The 17,930-nt window shown below is 32.4% G+C and overlaps 1 long non-coding RNA gene across 1 annotated transcript; it reads right to left on the bottom strand.

Moving 5' to 3' along the window:
* Positions 1–922: 922 nt before the first annotated feature.
* LOC127714436 (uncharacterized) lies at positions 923–6,244 on the bottom strand. Its single transcript, XR_007987733.1, has 3 exons — positions 5,559–6,244; positions 4,114–4,202; positions 923–1,408 (listed from the first exon to the last, which is right to left on the bottom strand). It is a non-coding gene; the product is annotated as an uncharacterized LOC127714436 (long non-coding RNA).
* Positions 6,245–17,930: the final 11,686 nt, after the last annotated feature.

Below are 17,930 nucleotides of genomic sequence, written 5' to 3'. Positions count from 1 at the left end.
ATGCTTCAATATTGAATTGCTATTAATAATTGAAAACTAACCGGAACTACAAAACTTCAACGTTGACCTTTGAATCATGAAAATGAGGTAAAGGTAAGATAACACCAAATGCATAGACATATACACCTTGCGATCGTTCTATACACCAACCTTTTGCTTACAGCACTCGAACAACAGACCAAAACACAATTTTGTTTTCACTAATGCATCCTGAAAATGAGGTCAATGTCATATGAAACCTGCCAGACTGACATATACTTATAATTATTCCATAAACCAAATAAAGTTATTTATTGCATAAAGTACTTGTTTGAAGGACCAAAAACACAAAAACTTATTGGTCACTAATGAACCATGAAAATGGGGACAAGGTCAGATGGAACCTGCCAGATCTAGACAGACATCTATCCCTTACAATCATTCCATACACCACACATAGTTGACCTACTGCTTATATAAGAGAAATGAACCTATTCATGCATGAAACTTTCACCTTGATCACTGATCCATGAAATGAGGTTGAGGTCAAGTGAACCCTGTCTGACTGCCAAGGAGACGTAGCAAGTAACCCATATACCAAATAAAGTTATCCTAATATTATTCATTATACCGGTAAGTGAGAAATTCGCATGACCAAAAAACTAAAAAAAAACATTTGAGCAGTCACTGAACCATGAAAATGAGGACCAGGATTTGGGACATATGACAGACGGAAACTTTGTAACATAAGGTATCTGCTAACAAGCTCTTCTTATTTATATTACGAATCCAGGTCTTCTACGGTTCTACCCTCTAAAATATAATAGTTGGCCCTACCACCGTCGGATTGTAATGCCTTTGTCTTGCATACTGTGACACTGCGAGACGAAATGTAAGTCATAAAAACATGCAACATTTTTCAAAAAGAAAACAGTAAAATGCACAAATTATTGCATTCATTTATTATAATATTTTTAAAAGTAACTGACCAAATTAGAGATTTATTTATGCTAATACAGGAAAAGCTCTTCCAAATTCTGATTGCAGAATGCAAGTTCTTATCATTGAGATACTCAACCAATCTCAACATTCAAATGTTTTTAAAAACTTCTGTCACATACATGTAATTCCTGATTTAAGTTTTCAGACTTTTCAGAGTCTTCTTATATTTATCATGTCTTATTATTTTATCTGTCATTCAGGTTTTGTATATCTGTTCTTTAGGTTCAACCATGGTTATAAAATTTCCCAACAAATAGAGGCTAAGTTGTCATCCTTCACTTCAGAAATGTTGGTCAATTTGAAGGCACGCTATTTACTTATGTCCATTTGCTACAAACATTTTGAACTTCCTACTCAAGTGCGCAATATTGGCAACACAATATGCTGAGCCTCATTGAACTGTAGTTGAATCTTTTAATCATCAATCCTGCAATCATATGAAATTTCAGTAAAAATCAAAATAAATATAATAGCAATTCATTTACAGTTCATGTTGTTAATTTCAAGTTCAATGAATCACTTTGGTTGAATGAAATGTAAATGATTGAAGTTTAAATAAAATGCTCCACTGGGTGCAGCTTGATACGACCGCAGAGGTCGAACCCTGAACAGTTGGGGCAAGTATGGACACAACATTCAAGCTTGATACAGCACTGAATTTGGATTGTGATTAAATATTTGACATAGCATAGGTTTCTGACACAGAATGAATGTGGTCTAAGAACTTGAAATTTTTTTAATTTACCTATTCAAACTATATAATTATTATTTGCTTTTATATATAAATCAGAAATAACCAATTTCAAATTTAAAATCCCCCCCTCAAATTTTTTGAACCCCCTTATGATTCATCACCCCCAAACTCAATCCCAGCCTTCCCTTTGTGGTATGGTACCTTGCAGTACAATTTTAGAGAGATCCATACACTTACACACAAGATATTGTCCTGAAACTAGAAAAATGCTTGTTTTTTGCCCCTTTTTGGCCCCTAATTCCTAAACTTTTAAGGCAATTACCCCCAAAATCAATCCCAGCCTTCCCTTTGTGGTATGGTACCTTGCATTACAATTTCAGAGAGATCTATACACTTGAACACAAGTTATTGTCTGGAAACTAGAAACATACTTATTTTTGGCCCTTTTTTGGCCCCTAATTCCTAAACTTTTTGGGCAATTACCCCAAAACTCAATTCCAGCTTTCCCTTTGTGATATGGAACCTTGTGGTACAATTTCATAAAGATCCATACACTTACTCACAAGTTATTGTCATGAAACTAGAAAAATGCTTGTTTTGTGCCGCTTTTTTGGCCCCCAATTCCTAAAATTTTGAGGCAATTACCCCCAATATCAATCCCAGCATTCCCTTTGTGATATGGAACCTTGTGGTACAATGTCAGAGAGATCCATAGACTAACACACAAGTTATGTCTGGAAGTTACAAAAATGCTTATTTTTGGCCCCTAATTCCTTATCTGTTGGTACCATAACTCCCAAAATCAATCCCAACCTTCCTTTTGTGGTATTGAACCTTATGGTAAAATTTCATAGAGATTCATTCATTTAAACTAAAGTTAGAGTGCGAAAACCATTGTGTCTTCGGACGACGACGCCGCCAACGTCATACCAATATACGACCGCTTTTTGCGGTCGTATAAAAATGAACACTAAGGAAACGACCATTAATTTTAGTACATGTACTAGTATGTGAACAAGCGGACCAATATATAAATTTATGTGCAAGTCCAAGGTGGAACATTGTTTTTTTTTTTTTTTTTTTTGCTTTATACCAGTGATTTTGCAATCACTTGTCATTTTTCCCTTTAGAAATATCAAAAGTATTTCACTAAATATAGTACAAGTTTAAAAAATAAACTTGACACAGTCTATATGTTAATTTGGTAGAAAAATTCAAATGATGAAATCAAATAGTTATACTCTGAAATGTTTAAATATGCCAAATATTCAAAGTGAATGAACCATTACTAAAAATGTCAGTAGAAATATAAGAAATGCCATTAATGCTAAATACAACTGCATACCAAATTAGAGGGTGGTAATGGGGTACCAGTCCATCATTAAGATTAAGGGTAAGAATTCTTGCCAAAGGGCGTTAACGGTAATTTTGGTCTATGACGATAAAATGTACACTTTCTTTTTAACCGTAAAGAAATCGACTGATTTTGACGAATCATGTTAACTTTTTCTCCAAAATTAACAGTGATGATAACTTTTTGAGGTCTCTGATGAATCACAATAACTTTCGGATATTATGACAAATCACGGTAAAATTTTAACCAATTTGACGCTTACGGTAGCCTTAAATGACCGTTTGACGCCTGACAATACAGTGCATTCCTACCCTCAAATAAAACTAACTTATCATAAGTGGTTCTTTGTTAACTGATCTACACGAAATCACACACTTTAAAATGTAAACTAGTTGCTAAAATGATAAAATCATTAGACCATGACCAAGGGTCGAAGTAAGGGGATAGGGCCAAATAACCTCCATAGATATAAGATGCATCAAATTGAATGCTTATACAACTTTATATATCAAATACTATTTATTTACCATTAGTAGTTCCACTTAAACTGACCTAATTAAAAAATTTTAAACACCAATATGTTTTTGAGTAGAGAAAAGAAATGCATGATTTTTTTACAAGTAAAAAGACTCTTGATGTTGTTGACAATACATGTGTAGGTGATATCTGCATAATTCTTGTTTAGCATTGTCAATATTTTACCAAAGTAGCTCCAGCAGAAAATGTACATGTAGGTCATATTGACCTAGTTCTTGTTGTGACATATATATATGTATATCTATATCATAAGATGAATTAACCACTTGCTCAAAACAGAACCAGCAAAAATCATTTTGTAAATCAGCATTTGCATACTGACGGGAAAATCTATGATAATGAGCTGTCCCGTTGTGGATGGGTATGACAAAAACATCTTGTAGCTGAAGTAATTCTCATCTATAATTTCTTAAATCACAAAATCGTTTAAAAAAAAATATTTCACCGAAAAAAATGGGCCCACTAGTGGAGATGGGTTGAAGTAAACATTCTATCACTCAAATTTACTGGTATACATAAAAAGTATCTAAACTCAAATAATTTGTACCTGTGCAATTCAATAGTCTTCTGTAAACAGTTCTTTCAAATATCAAAGGTATGTGTCTTAACAAATCACGACTGCAATTCAGCAAATCCCTGAAGAAAAAGTTCAAATTTGGTAAGTCTGATAAAAATATATATACATGTACATGAATATGAATGAAGGAATGAATTTATTTATACAATTCAAATTCCTTTGTAGCTCTTACTAAAGACTTACTTCAGACCAATCTAATAAGTTGCGAATAACATTAACTAAGAAAATTATTCCTACAAGTACAAGTTATGCAGAATATGTTTTAACCCCTGAAAGCTAGCTATATATAGAGTTTCAAGGGCTCTGGGTTAAAACATTTTAGTAGATCAAAAATTATAAATAAGGTAATGGGCCTAAGGCAGACCAAAAATATGTATGTGTTTAAAGTACTAAAAATACTGACCCTATATTTTATGATTAAAAATGCCTAAAGTACACTGGAAAGTTTTTCTTGTCATTTTTTAATAGCACTGATAAAAACAACATATTCCTTATATTAAGCCAATAAGGTACAGTAATATCATCAAAATAGTTCCGTAATTGTTGAAGGCCTATTTGAGGAAAAAATAGTTGTTTCTTTGATAACCTTAACTATACATAAACATTTCTGTAAGTTTTTAACGAGCCCTATTTATATTGCGTCAAATTATTTCCCCCTGTTTAAACTAGTCGAAAACTTTAAAAAAAAATCATTTTGTACCTATCTTACCTAATAATTTTCAGTTGTAAGTCTATTTTTTTTTAGGTCTAAATGCATCATTATGTACATGATGTATGAAACTTAAACATTTGTTTAAGAATCACATGTGAACCTTCCTTTGGAAGGGCAATAGGAGGGTCGTAATGGGGGTACCTTCATGACGAATAATGGTAAAAATTCTTGACAAATGACGTTAACGGTAATTTTTGGTGCATGACGATAAAATGTACACTTTCTTTTAGACGATAAAAAAATCAACTGATTTCCAAAAATAACAGTAACGATAATTATTTGAGACCTCTGACGAATCACGATAAGGATATTTTGACGAATCACGGTAAAATTCAAATGACCGTTTGACGTCTGACGGTAAAGGGCATTCCTACCCTCCAATAGTACATTTTTCAGGGCCAGGGGTCTCCTTCAGTTTAGAACAAACTCATATTTTTGGCATTATCACCATTTTTTCTAAACATTCTTTATAAAATATGAGAAAAAAAAAGTTTACTTCTTTTCAATCTATAATTATCTAATAGAAAAAAATCTGCCGAAAAACAAAATATGAGTCTGATAATGAGCCCCCCTTTTATATTCATGTTGAACCTAAACCATTTTCAATATCATGATATTTTACAGTAAAATATATAATGGGGAAGGAGAATGGTGTGTGACCAAAATTATCTTTTGAATATATAATAATATGTAAATAGTGTACCTTGTGTTTAGAACCTAGAAAAAGGCCCTGCTCATCTGGATTGACACTGCTCTGCCTGGCTTTGATCCTTCCTTTGTGAGACGGTTGTGTACAACCAACATTCCTTCTCTTAATCTCATGCATATTCCTAGGGTTTGTTGGTGTTTTGGACAAACAAAGTATGAATGTTCATGTAAGTGGGAAAAGATCCCAATATTGTAAAAAGTCAATTTTCCCTCCGACTTGATTTTTGTCTAATTTTGAATATTTAATCCTAGGGAAGTGGTTCAACAATTCTATTACATTGTCCAATAACCGTGTTGTCTTTTCATCCATAGAATACTGTAAATTCCCTCATTCATCGTCAGATAAGATTGAAAAACTACAGTTCAATATTGTCTGCCACATGCATGACATCAGTATTGTTTACATCAAAAGAGTTCTGCTAGGGGAAGTAACTCTGTAAATTGTGTTCTTTCATGAACAAAGCAACAGAATCTTTGGAATGGAATTTTGACCAGTAGACAAAAAAACCCACCAGACGAAGTCTTAAACCTGAAATTTCTATTTGCTTAGTATTTATATTTGCAATCATTGTGATTGTACGGGTCTGGTAATAAAAAATATTTTGAATTGAAATTGCCTGAATTTACATAGGTTAATAGTAAAACATATAGAACTTCGAAGTGCTAATACATAATACTGCAATTGATTTTCTAAAATTTGATTATACAATTCTATTTGGATTAACTAAAGGTAACATATTTTGTATATGAGATGAATATTTGAAATATGTCATGTTTTGATTTTTTTAGAATTAGCCTGATTCTTAGACAGACTGGCACTTAACATTAATCTCGTACAATTTTGGCATTCAATCATTGTGCCACTCGATGTCTTTGGCAATTTATCTCGTACAATTTTGGCATTCAATCATTGTGCCACTCGATATTTTTTTTTAAAATAATCTCCTACAATTTTGACATTCAATCATCGTGCCACTCGATATCTTGAACAATTAATTTCGTACAATTTTGACATTCAATCATTGTGCAACTCGTTGTCTTTAACAATTCATCTCGTACAATTTTGGCTTCAATCTTTGTGCCACTCGATGTCTTTAACAATTGATCTCATACAATATTGGCATTCAATCATTGTGCCACTGGATGTCTTTAACAGATAATCTCGTACAATTTTTCATTCAATCATTGGGCCACTCGATGTCTTTAATACATAATCTCGTACAATTTTTCATTCAATCATTGTGCCACTCGATGTCTTTAACAATTAATCTCGTATAGTTTTGGCTTCAATCATTGTGGCACTCGATGTCTATTACAATTAACCTCGTACAATTTGGGCATTCAATCATTGTGCCACTCGATGTCTTTAACAATTAATCTCGTACAACATTGGCTTTCAATAATTGTGCCACTTGATGTCTTTAACAATTAATCTCGTACCACTTTGGCATTCAATCATTGTGCCACTCGATGTCTTTAATATTAATCTCGTACATTTTTGGCATTCAATCATTGTGCCACTCGATGTCTTTGGCAATTTATCTCGTACAATTTTGGCATTCAATCATTGTGCCACTCGAAATTTTTTTTTAAATTAATCTCCTACAATGTTGGCATTCAATCATCGTGGCACTCGATGTCTATTACAATTAACCTCGTACAATTTGGGCATTCAATCATTGTGCCACTCGATATCTTGAACAATTAATTTCGTACAATTTTGGCATTCAATCATTGTGCAACTCGTTGTCTTTAACAATTCATCTCGTACAATTTTGGCTTCAATCTGTGTGCCACTCGATGTCTTTAACAATTGATCTCATACAATTTTGGCATTCAATCATTGTGCCACTGGATGTCTTTAACAATTCATCTCGTACAATTTTTCATTCAATCATTGTGCCACTCGATGTCTTTAACACATAATCTCGTACAATTTTTCATTCAATCATTGTGCCACTCGATGTCTTTAACAATTAATCTCGTATAGTTTTGGCTTCAATCATTGTGGCACTCGATGTCTTTTACAATTAACCTCGTACAATTTTGGCATTCAATCATAGTGCCATTCGATGTCTTAAGAGTGTGGGAGTACTATAGCACTGCATTTGAATGAGTGAATTTCGAAATTTGTAAAGAAAGGGCAATAACTATATATCTTTATTCACATGAATCCAATGCAAACCATCAGTTCAGAGATAAAACTGAAACACGTCGTATTAATATATATATATATATATATATATATTTATTTATTTTCTTGATCGTACTGTTATGTCTTAATGTTCCATTCCAAATGAAGTGTTGAACACGGGGAACAAACGATCGAATTTTATCAATTTAGAAATATGATGAGTTTGTAAAAAAAGTCATTAGAATATAACTATTATCATTATCACTTATATATAATAACAAAAAGTATCACAAAGAACTTAAATATACGAAAATAACACATCCAAAATATCATGGTCATATCTTATCTTGCGATTGATTCAGTGTTAAATAATAAGAATTAAAAAAAAATCCAGAAAAGTTTTAGAAAAATATTCATTCAAAATGTGTATATGAAAATGTATCTGAAAATTACCAATTATCTGAGTTTTGTTACATGTTTTTTTGGGTAAAAACTCCGAATATTCTATTCGTAAATTCCAACTCCGCCACAGGCTTAAAAGTCGTTCGCTTAGTTATTCAAAGTTTGAAATGAAAATATTGCAGCCGAAACTTTATTATTATTAATTTTATTACGTTACCTCTGGTTGATACTTGCCATGTGAAAGATTAATTATTGGCCTTAAATAAAAGAACATCTAGAGGGTAACACACAGTTTTCAACAACAGTGATACAAGCTCTACAAGTTGTATATACAATCCAAGATCAGCAATCAACACCAAATTAGACTTGCTTTTTGCCATGACGTCTTTTTATGTCGTTCTGTTGATGATGTTTACCCTCACATTTCCCTTTGATTATGATTATGAGGGGCGGATCCAGTCATTTTGAAAAGGGGGGAGGGTTCCCATTCCAGGATACAGAGGGGTTCCACTCATATGTTCCCATTCAAATGCATTGATCGTCAAAAAAAGGAGGGGTTCTAACCCCTGAAGCCTCCCCCCCCCCTGGAACCGCCACGGATTATCGACCAATACTTTAGTTCTGGTATAACATCCTATATGATAAAACCAATGTTGCCAACATTAGGTCAAAGTAAATTACAGTCAGAACAGTTCCCAGATAGTTGCTAGAATGTAGACAGAAGTGTTACACCAACAGACAGAGTCGTAAAATCATTTATCGTGACAAAACAAAACCGGAGCAATATTGCGGCTGTTTTGTCTTACTTTATAACGGTTATACACACTATTTTGCATAGAAGGAAGCGCAAACATAATGACACTAGTAACTGGTTATATCCTTAAATTACGCTTCGAAACCCTGTGTGTTATTTAAAAGAGCCAATGATCTATTTGGCTGCACGTATGCAAATGTTTAAGAATAAAACCGTAAATGAACCACTGACCATGACGCGTGCTTGCTTCTAATGACTTTCATGTTATAAAACAAAATTTAAGATATATATGGGGTTGCCAATTCATTCAAGTGATGTCTTCATTGAATACTGTAAGTGTTATTCCACAGATGATTTAAAATAGGTTTTTGTGTTCCTGCTTCGGCTCGCTTAATCTGTTCTTACTGGTATTTATCTTATATCTCAATGGCATATTCCAAATTCTCTCTTTTTATTCTACATTGAGGTGTAAACCCATCAGTATATATCCAATTTTGATGAAGTTGACGGATTTTTGTTCAAGAAGTCTCTTAAAACAAGTAAAATAACAAAAATACCGAACTCCGTGGAAAATTTAAAACGGAAAATCCCCAATCAAATAGCAAAATCAAAAGCTCAAAAACATCAAACGAATGAATAATAACTGTCATATTCCTGACTTAGTACAGGCATTTTCTTATGTAGGAAATGGTGGATTAAATCTGGTTTTATAGCTAGCTAAACCTCTCTCTTGTTTGTCATTCCATTATGTTGATAACGATGTGTTAACAAAAGACATAATAGGTAAAAATGTGAAAAAATAGGAGTGCAGCAGTCAACATTGTGTTATAATCTTAATCACCAGTAAACCAAACAAATCTGTCAACATGGAATTACAAAAGAGGCATATAAACAAAGCACATAAGCATAAATGAAAGACAAGAATACAAAAAATTACCATAGCACAGTAACACATTGACGGGATGTATAAGTACCGAGCAACGTCAAATGGATATTTCCAAAAATAGACTAAACAGTAAAAGTTTTATTCACTGAGACAAATAAAGGATTACTATAACCCGTTATTAAGATGATAAACAACGTCAGTACCTAGAATCTATACTTCAAGACCATCTTGTATTATTTGTGAAGTTGATACGGAATATTTATCAACAAGGTTTTGGTATCTTCCGATGAACTTTTTTTAGAAAAAGGAGGAGATGTTCTTTGACATACCCCTGGTTCATCAACTTTCTGCTCAGACACTTCTGACGTTTTACAAGGTCTGAGTAGCAAAAAAACCCACAAATACGGAATAATTGAGTACAGTTATTCTTATTGTGGACAGTAAATGATTCTGTTGGAATTGTACGGTTCTTGTCTAAATCCATCATGACATATACACTTTTTTCTTTTACTTTTATCTTTAATTTCATGGCTATGTCATTGTAAACTAATTATTGGCAAAGTTGATTTCAGTTCGCGTAATTATACCAGCTTTATAAGATTACAGATAAACCGATTATATACAAAGCACAAAAATGTAGTCAGTCACCTCAAAAGCTAACCAAACCTGTAAACAGACTTATTCACAAGGGTTATAGTTACGATACTGTTATCAAGTAATCAATAATGGTATTTTTGGAATTATATTGATTAAGTCATAGGGTCTTTGCATAGAAAAATAAACACATTTCTTCTGAAACCAGTTTTTGGCATGATACGGGTTACGTTCTTCTCGGTTATTTTATGATGGCATGATTCTTAACCCCTTATAATGTGAGGGGTTGTGGTTGATTTTCATATGATGAAGACATGATCTTTCGATCAGTTCAATTGAGGTCTGGAGCTGGCATGGCAGTAACTGCCAGTAGTCTGTTATTAATTAATCTTGATCAATGCCATTTTGCTTAGTTTCTTCTCTAACCTATTCTATCATCGGACTCGGACTTTTTTTAACTTGAGTTTTACTGTGCGTATTGCTGTGTGTCCCTCCCCCCACCAAACCACATCAACTAGAGGTGTAAAAAGACGGTTGAGAGCTCACAAGTGTAAGTATATGTTTAACCTCACTTCATTTTTGCTTCTGTCATAAGTCAAGAACCTCTAGCCTTTGTTAGTCTTGTGTATTTCTTATTTATTTTGGCTCATTTGTATGTTTTGGAGTTACGTGTGGTGTCCATTTAACTGAACTAATATACATAATTGTTAAGGGGCAAGCTGAAGCCCGCATCTGGGGGCAGGATTTTCTCGCTGCGTTGAAGACCCATTGGTGGCCTTGGTTGTTGTGAGCTCTTTGGTCGAATTATTGTCTCTTTGACACATTCCCCGTTTCCAATATCTATTCGGTGTTTGTAAAAAGCGTAGAAGCCGGGTCTTTCTAGTACATGCATCATGTTTGGAGCGTATATGTCCTTTCTTGTTACAGTTAAAAAAGAGCAACCGACATGTGTCCCTAACAAGATACAAGATACAAGATACTAGATATTGTCTTTAAATATTAGGTCCCCAGGGGGTTTTATACACATCACAAACATGGTCCTTTATCATATACCATCATTTTATGTATTATTGCAAATATATATAAATAGAGGGTGAAAATTTAAAAACTACATGTATTGTAATTACATGAATTATTCGTATGGAAAAGAGCAGGACACATTAAATAAGTGAAAATAAGCTCAAATATCGTAGAATAATTACTATAGACACACACACAACAGAAAAAAAGCTGGGCATATTCAGCAAACACCTATGCACAACCATATAGCAACGCCACTTGGTGTCTGTTGCAGCTAACTCTTAAGTGCCCTTTAAGGGAACTTGTCACTGTGAAATGTAATTAACGAACACAGATGTTGATTGTCGGCATATATGTATTTAACGAAGTAATAATTTTGTTCAAATTAAGCTGAAATGTTGTTCGTACAGATAAAGTATATGCATAAGTGAATATTATAACTCAACTGTAACTTGAACTTATAGTCTAAAGGTGGTCAATTATTACCTCCTAAATCAGCAACAGGATAGCAAAAATGAAAACACTGATGAAAATGAACCGTTATATAGAAGCATGATAGCCTTGTCGACAGCCTTCGGGTTTTTTATTATAATTTGATTGTTGTTAAATAACGGTAATTAGGAGGGTTGTTCGTTCTGAAATATGTTTAACCCCACAACATTCTGTATATGCCTGTCCCAAGTACGGAGATAGTAATTCACCGGATGGGGTTTGCTCATTGTGTACTGTGACCTATAGTTGTTAAGGATGGTTCAAAATAACAAGCTATTTAAAGGACTGTAATTGGTTGATAATATATATTTAAAAGAAATAAAAAAAAAAAAATCAGAAAAAAATGGAGGGTCCGTGTGCTTATTTGCGAAATAAAAGCCAATGACAATTTGGCGGGAAATGATTCTCCCTAAATTTTCATACCATTCTTTAACATTGACACCTTTTTTCTTTCAAAAACTATGAAAGATTAACAAGGATTTATAAATATGGCTTTTTAAACTATATGTCATAAAAATTATGAAAGGAAAGCAGGGGTTAGCGGGCAAAATATGTAATGGCACATCATAGATAAATTTAGAGGATTCAGAATATCTGGCAAAAATTCAAAAACAAGAGGAGCAAACATCCTTAAGTTCTCTGTCATTTGGTCCCTGATTAAGTGTTGTCTCATGGGCAATTATACCACATCTTCTTATTTTTCTATGAGGTGATTATTTTCAAGAACATGAAACATGTCGTGAATTCAGAGAAAGGGGCACATGATATGAATTATTAATCTATAATTTGTAATATTCACATATTTTACTAAGTATTATTTTCATGATCAATATCAATCATGGAAATGTCAATTTTTACAAATGTAATTGCTCGCAATTTGTCCATTATATAAATATCAATTAAATTGAATATTGTATGACAACCTTCTCCACTGTTTGCTTGGACAACATGTGAAAAACATGATGATGATAATTATTTATATCATGTGTTTTTGTATTTTTCAGATTGGAAAATCTGAAAAGCAAATTTCAATTAATAACCAACATTTTACCGTTACAATAAACGGCGTGCCGAAGACTATACCTATACGAGGACTTTTGTTGCAGCAGAACTATGATCATTATAATACAGCAGACTGGACACGGTTTCAGGAACGGATGGACGAGAAACAACGAGAATTAAAGGACAAAATGGAAAAAGTGTCGTCCAAAGTTAAAGCAACAGAAGAAAAATTACTGAACACATTTAAAAGTCTTGAGAGAAAAATGCAGTTTATCGAGAAAGAGACGTCTAAAATAGGTCAGCTTCAACAGATTAGCCATAATAGCACCAAGGTCATCACCAATGTCGCATCGAAATTGGATAAAGTTAAAACGACGATTATTAACCTGCAAGTTAGAATAGCAGAAGGAGAAGTAAGTAAACTGGATTGTTAAATTATTAATGATGATTAGATAGTTAATCAATACAATGTCCTTTAAGATACACATTTTAAGTCAAAACGATATATTGATATACAAATCCATCTAACCGTGTTTAACAATTTTCAATTTGTTGATTTGTTGCGTTTGTCATGTCTTCAGAAAAGACAGATTTGCTCAAGTCGAAAGTTTGAATAAGAGCCAACATCTTACAAAATTTCTTTATCGCTTCGGACGCTCGCAATTCATTATGTTATTTTCAGTAACTGTTTATATTGTGCAAATTAAAAAAAAACTAAGTTTTAACCACATTTTGAAATGTATGCATATCTATTTTTGAGGAAGTTTGTTATCAAATGTATTTTAATTGTAATCAAACGCATAATGATAAGGATAATAAAACACTTTCGAGATTTATGAACTTATAAAATATTTTTTTCAAGAAAATATCGGATGTTTCCAGGATAAGGACACGGACAGTCATCTAGAACACAGGCTACATTCATTTGGTAACAAATTAACACTTGCGTTATGCAAAAGGCACTGTAAAGGTAACAAGTTCACAGGGCTACAGATAAGTTTATATATAATGGTTTTCAAATATTGTTGTCGTTATACGTTAGCTTTTTCCTTTTTTTTTTCATTTTCTTTTACTTTTCATATGAATTCACATTCTTTAAGGCATTTTTGGAAAGAAATATATAACATTTCTCATTTATTTACACGCATGTTAGATGACCAGTAATTTCATTCTTTTAAAATGGAAAACAAAAGGAACGTAACGCGTATTGCAATTAAGCTGTATGAATGTTCAAAAGTAAAATAACAAAAATACCGAACTCCAAGGAAAATTCGAATCGGAAAGTCCCTCATAATATGGCAAAATCAAAAGTTCAAACACATCAAACGAATGGAAAACAACTGTCATATTCCTGACTTAGTACAGGCATTTAGTTTACTAATAAGGTAACTTTACTAAATAAAATAGATTTTGAAACCACAATTATATAATAGAAAAGAAAGGATGTGGTTATTCTTCCTACTCCTACATTTAAAAATCTAGTATGTAATTTGTAAAAATATCCATGTAGGAATAGGAGGAATGATTTAAGATAAACAAGGGATTAAATCAGATTAGCTTGTTAAAACATGAAGCGTATTAACTTCAGGTAAATACCTATAAAACCTTTTGAGTTTTTATCAGTGTCCAATTTGATAATATTAACATGTTCGTATCTCATTGAAATTGTTCTGTATCCTAATCCTGTTTTATTTTATTTTTTTATCTTTTTTCAAAACTCTTGTGTTTATTTCCTCGTGTAATGTAAAATTTTTGCCACTGAGTAAATCAATCAACAATAAATCAAAGCAAATTGGTACAAAGGCCCGTAAGATAGAGTTTACTAACACAATGATGTAAGCAGTATTAATATTTAAGCACCATATCATACTTCAAGCACTTAGTCTCCAATAGAAATATTATCCAATACATGATAGAAATAATTATCAAAATTACGAAACAATATAGTAATTTTATGTTTCTATATGAGAATTTATCTTTAAACCAGTCCTAATATCTCCGCTTATATTAATTCGGGTTCGTGTTGCTCAGTCTGTAGTTTTGTACGTAGTGTTTTGTGTTATATTTTAATCGTATTTTGTTTTTTGCCATGACATTGTCAATTTCTCTTCGACATTTTATTGACATAGGCAGTTCAATACTGTCTGTGTGAAAATGATATTAACAGTGAGAAGGCTTATCTTCAACTTTAACCCGAATCTAGTTGCAGCATGAAATGTTTTGGTGAACATACTAGAAATTACGGTCACCACGGAATAGATTCCATATATATAGAGGTAAGATGTCCCAAAACGTACTCTTGAAAGATTAAACAGAATAAATTGCGTAGGCAAATGTGAATTAAAAATTTCAGATCCAAAACAAGTTCAGTTGTAAAAAACCTAATCAAGATAATCTACTAGATCATCAATGAACAAAGACTAAGAGAGTATACTATGTCATTGATGTCATACTTTCTATAGTTATGTATGAAATTATATTTCTGAGGAGAATCAATCTGAAATGCAGTCTATCAAAATCAATATAATCTATTTCATCAAAATCAGATTTAGTGATCTAGAATTTATTTGCAGAGAACATTGAGAAGTTTTGATTGTTATAAATGTATGATAATATGTAAGGATCGAAATAATGATGATTCTTATTTGCAAGTACAATGTTAGGAATCCTATTGCACCTATTGGTGGCTTTCCGTCCTCTCTTCTTTTTTAATTTTTGTTTTTTGAGGGAGAGGGGGGAGTCTTTTTATGAATTTGCTATTTATGTTAAGAACCTCCGATCGTCACAATTAAATACATTCACACTTTATCAACTAGTTGTTATATTACGGCTGTCATGGGGTAGACACTTGGCAAGTTGTAGATCATGTGTAACCTTACATAATTATAGTGTGTGATTGTGTTGTTCAGTTGCTGTCATTGATGCAAGTTTGCCCATTTTCCTTTATTTTATATATAAACACCATAGTTGTATGCGTGTATAGGTTTCAACTCAATAAAGGCGTAGTCAAATCAATATTAAAATACAGATATAACGCAAGCAGCATTTTATCACAACTCGAGTTCATAACAATTTTGACTATACATTAAAATCATATTTGAAAATTTGAAATAACAAAAGTATTCTAATGATAATTTGTACAGTAAGATGTTTTCAATGTCGGTAAGGCGTGTGGCCTTCGTGTAGTATAAAGAATGATTATTTCATGTATGTTTTGGCACGATTGATAGTATAACACAAAATGTTCACGTAACAACATCGCATTCTCATGAATTTGCATTGTACACGTACTTCTCCATAAAGACGAATAACCTTTTTTCCTTTTTTTTGTAGTATGAGAAAGAGGAAAACTACTGTTTCAGAAAATTTTCCTGAATAAAATATACAATTATTGACGTTGCTTATTTATGTTTTTAGAATTATTCTTATGACTTGATGGAGAGAGGTACACTCTTGCCTAGACCAGTCGATAAATTATTTTAACAAGTAGAATTGCATCTGACCACAGATATTATGTTATATTTATAGAACTAGCAAAGCAGTATATGTCATTCAATCTACACTGCACTGGTTACCCTACTTGACCCGAACAACGAAGGAGTTCGAGTTAAAGGGTTAACCCGACCTTGCAGATTAAATGATATAAACCGATTTAATTGACCAATAACAGTTTTAACATATGACACGTCTATTAATTTACATACGTGTTTTTATTTTGCCAAATACTTCTAAGGTAATGTATTCCTTGGGTAGAAAATCTTTAGTATTTCGAACGATTCAAAGTATTGGAACAGTTAATTAACAATTATATTTCATATCAACACCGAAGTGTTTTAACAAATGCTATTGCTGATAACTAACACAAAAAGGCAAAATCCACTTGACTGTTACAAATCTATATCAGACAAGAGGTTTTTATGACGAACCATTTATCTATTTCACATTCAAATCAATGATAAAATGTGCAACATTTTTTATTGATCTGCGAAAATTCTTACTTTATTGGGACTTTCAAAAAAGTACAAGACCAAGGAATGGTAAAACATGGCGCATCAAATTAATTACTTTATCTTGTTTCTTTGTGTCATTATGCACCCTTTACATTGGGTCTAACGATTTGTCTCTTTATCCTGTATTTGTTAAGCTTTAACTTTCCGTATGTTTGAATGGGAAAGAACTAGTCCAAACTTTTTCACGGCCTTTTTTCTATTGGTCATATTCAACCATCCGTTGATTCATGGCATTTATTACCTTCTTTCGATTATTTATTTTTTTTAATTATATGTCAGTTATGGTAGATTAATTTCTCTTTGCAAGTTTTAGAATTTTTAAAAAGCAGAACATAAAGGTTGTACAATCACTGTCAATAATTCAGTTCTTTCGGTCTTTGTTTTTCCAGTTATTACAATTATCGTTGTGGATGTTTATATTTCTATTCAAAATTTGCAATTGTTCTAATTATACATTTTATAATAATTACAACTGCTAATTTGATTTAGAATGAGAGTAATCTGGATCACTTTTACAAAGGCATTCAAAATACCTCCAAAATTAAAAATCCATAAAAATCTAACAAAAGCGTCGATTTTAATCAAATATGTTAACGGTGTAGTTATAAGTTCTGTCCGATTAACTCGATGTATGATTAAATGTGCAATACAAATACCTATAGCTAGATCAAATGTGACAGAAAAATATGTATGCGTTGTTAAACATAGTATTGTCGTCTACCAATCTAATTCTAAACATTGCAACATCGCTTTCACCAAGAAAGAAGAATCATTCCCCTGATACTACCAAGTGTACGTATACGATCTCTGTTACAGTTGTGTTGCATTTCAGATGCGTCTTTAGCTTTGAATGTTAGAATAATGGCGGCATTTAAAAACTTTGCTTCGTACTCCACGACTTGAATTAAAAAAGATGCTTAGATAAACGTAAATACGTCAACAACACAATAACATAAGTTTATCAAGATCAATATCTGAAGAAAGGAGTTGATTCACTAACTCATAATTTTGGCCCTTAAAAATCAGAAATGTTTTCACTACGAAAATGTGTTGAAAATATGATGAAAACATAT

The sequence above is a fragment of the Mytilus californianus genome, unplaced genomic scaffold (assembly GCF_021869535.1).
Source record: "Mytilus californianus isolate M0D057914Y unplaced genomic scaffold, xbMytCali1.0.p SCAF_9, whole genome shotgun sequence".
NCBI lineage: Eukaryota > Metazoa > Mollusca > Bivalvia > Mytilida > Mytilidae > Mytilus > Mytilus californianus.
This window is presented reverse-complemented; position numbering and strand designations above follow the sequence as displayed.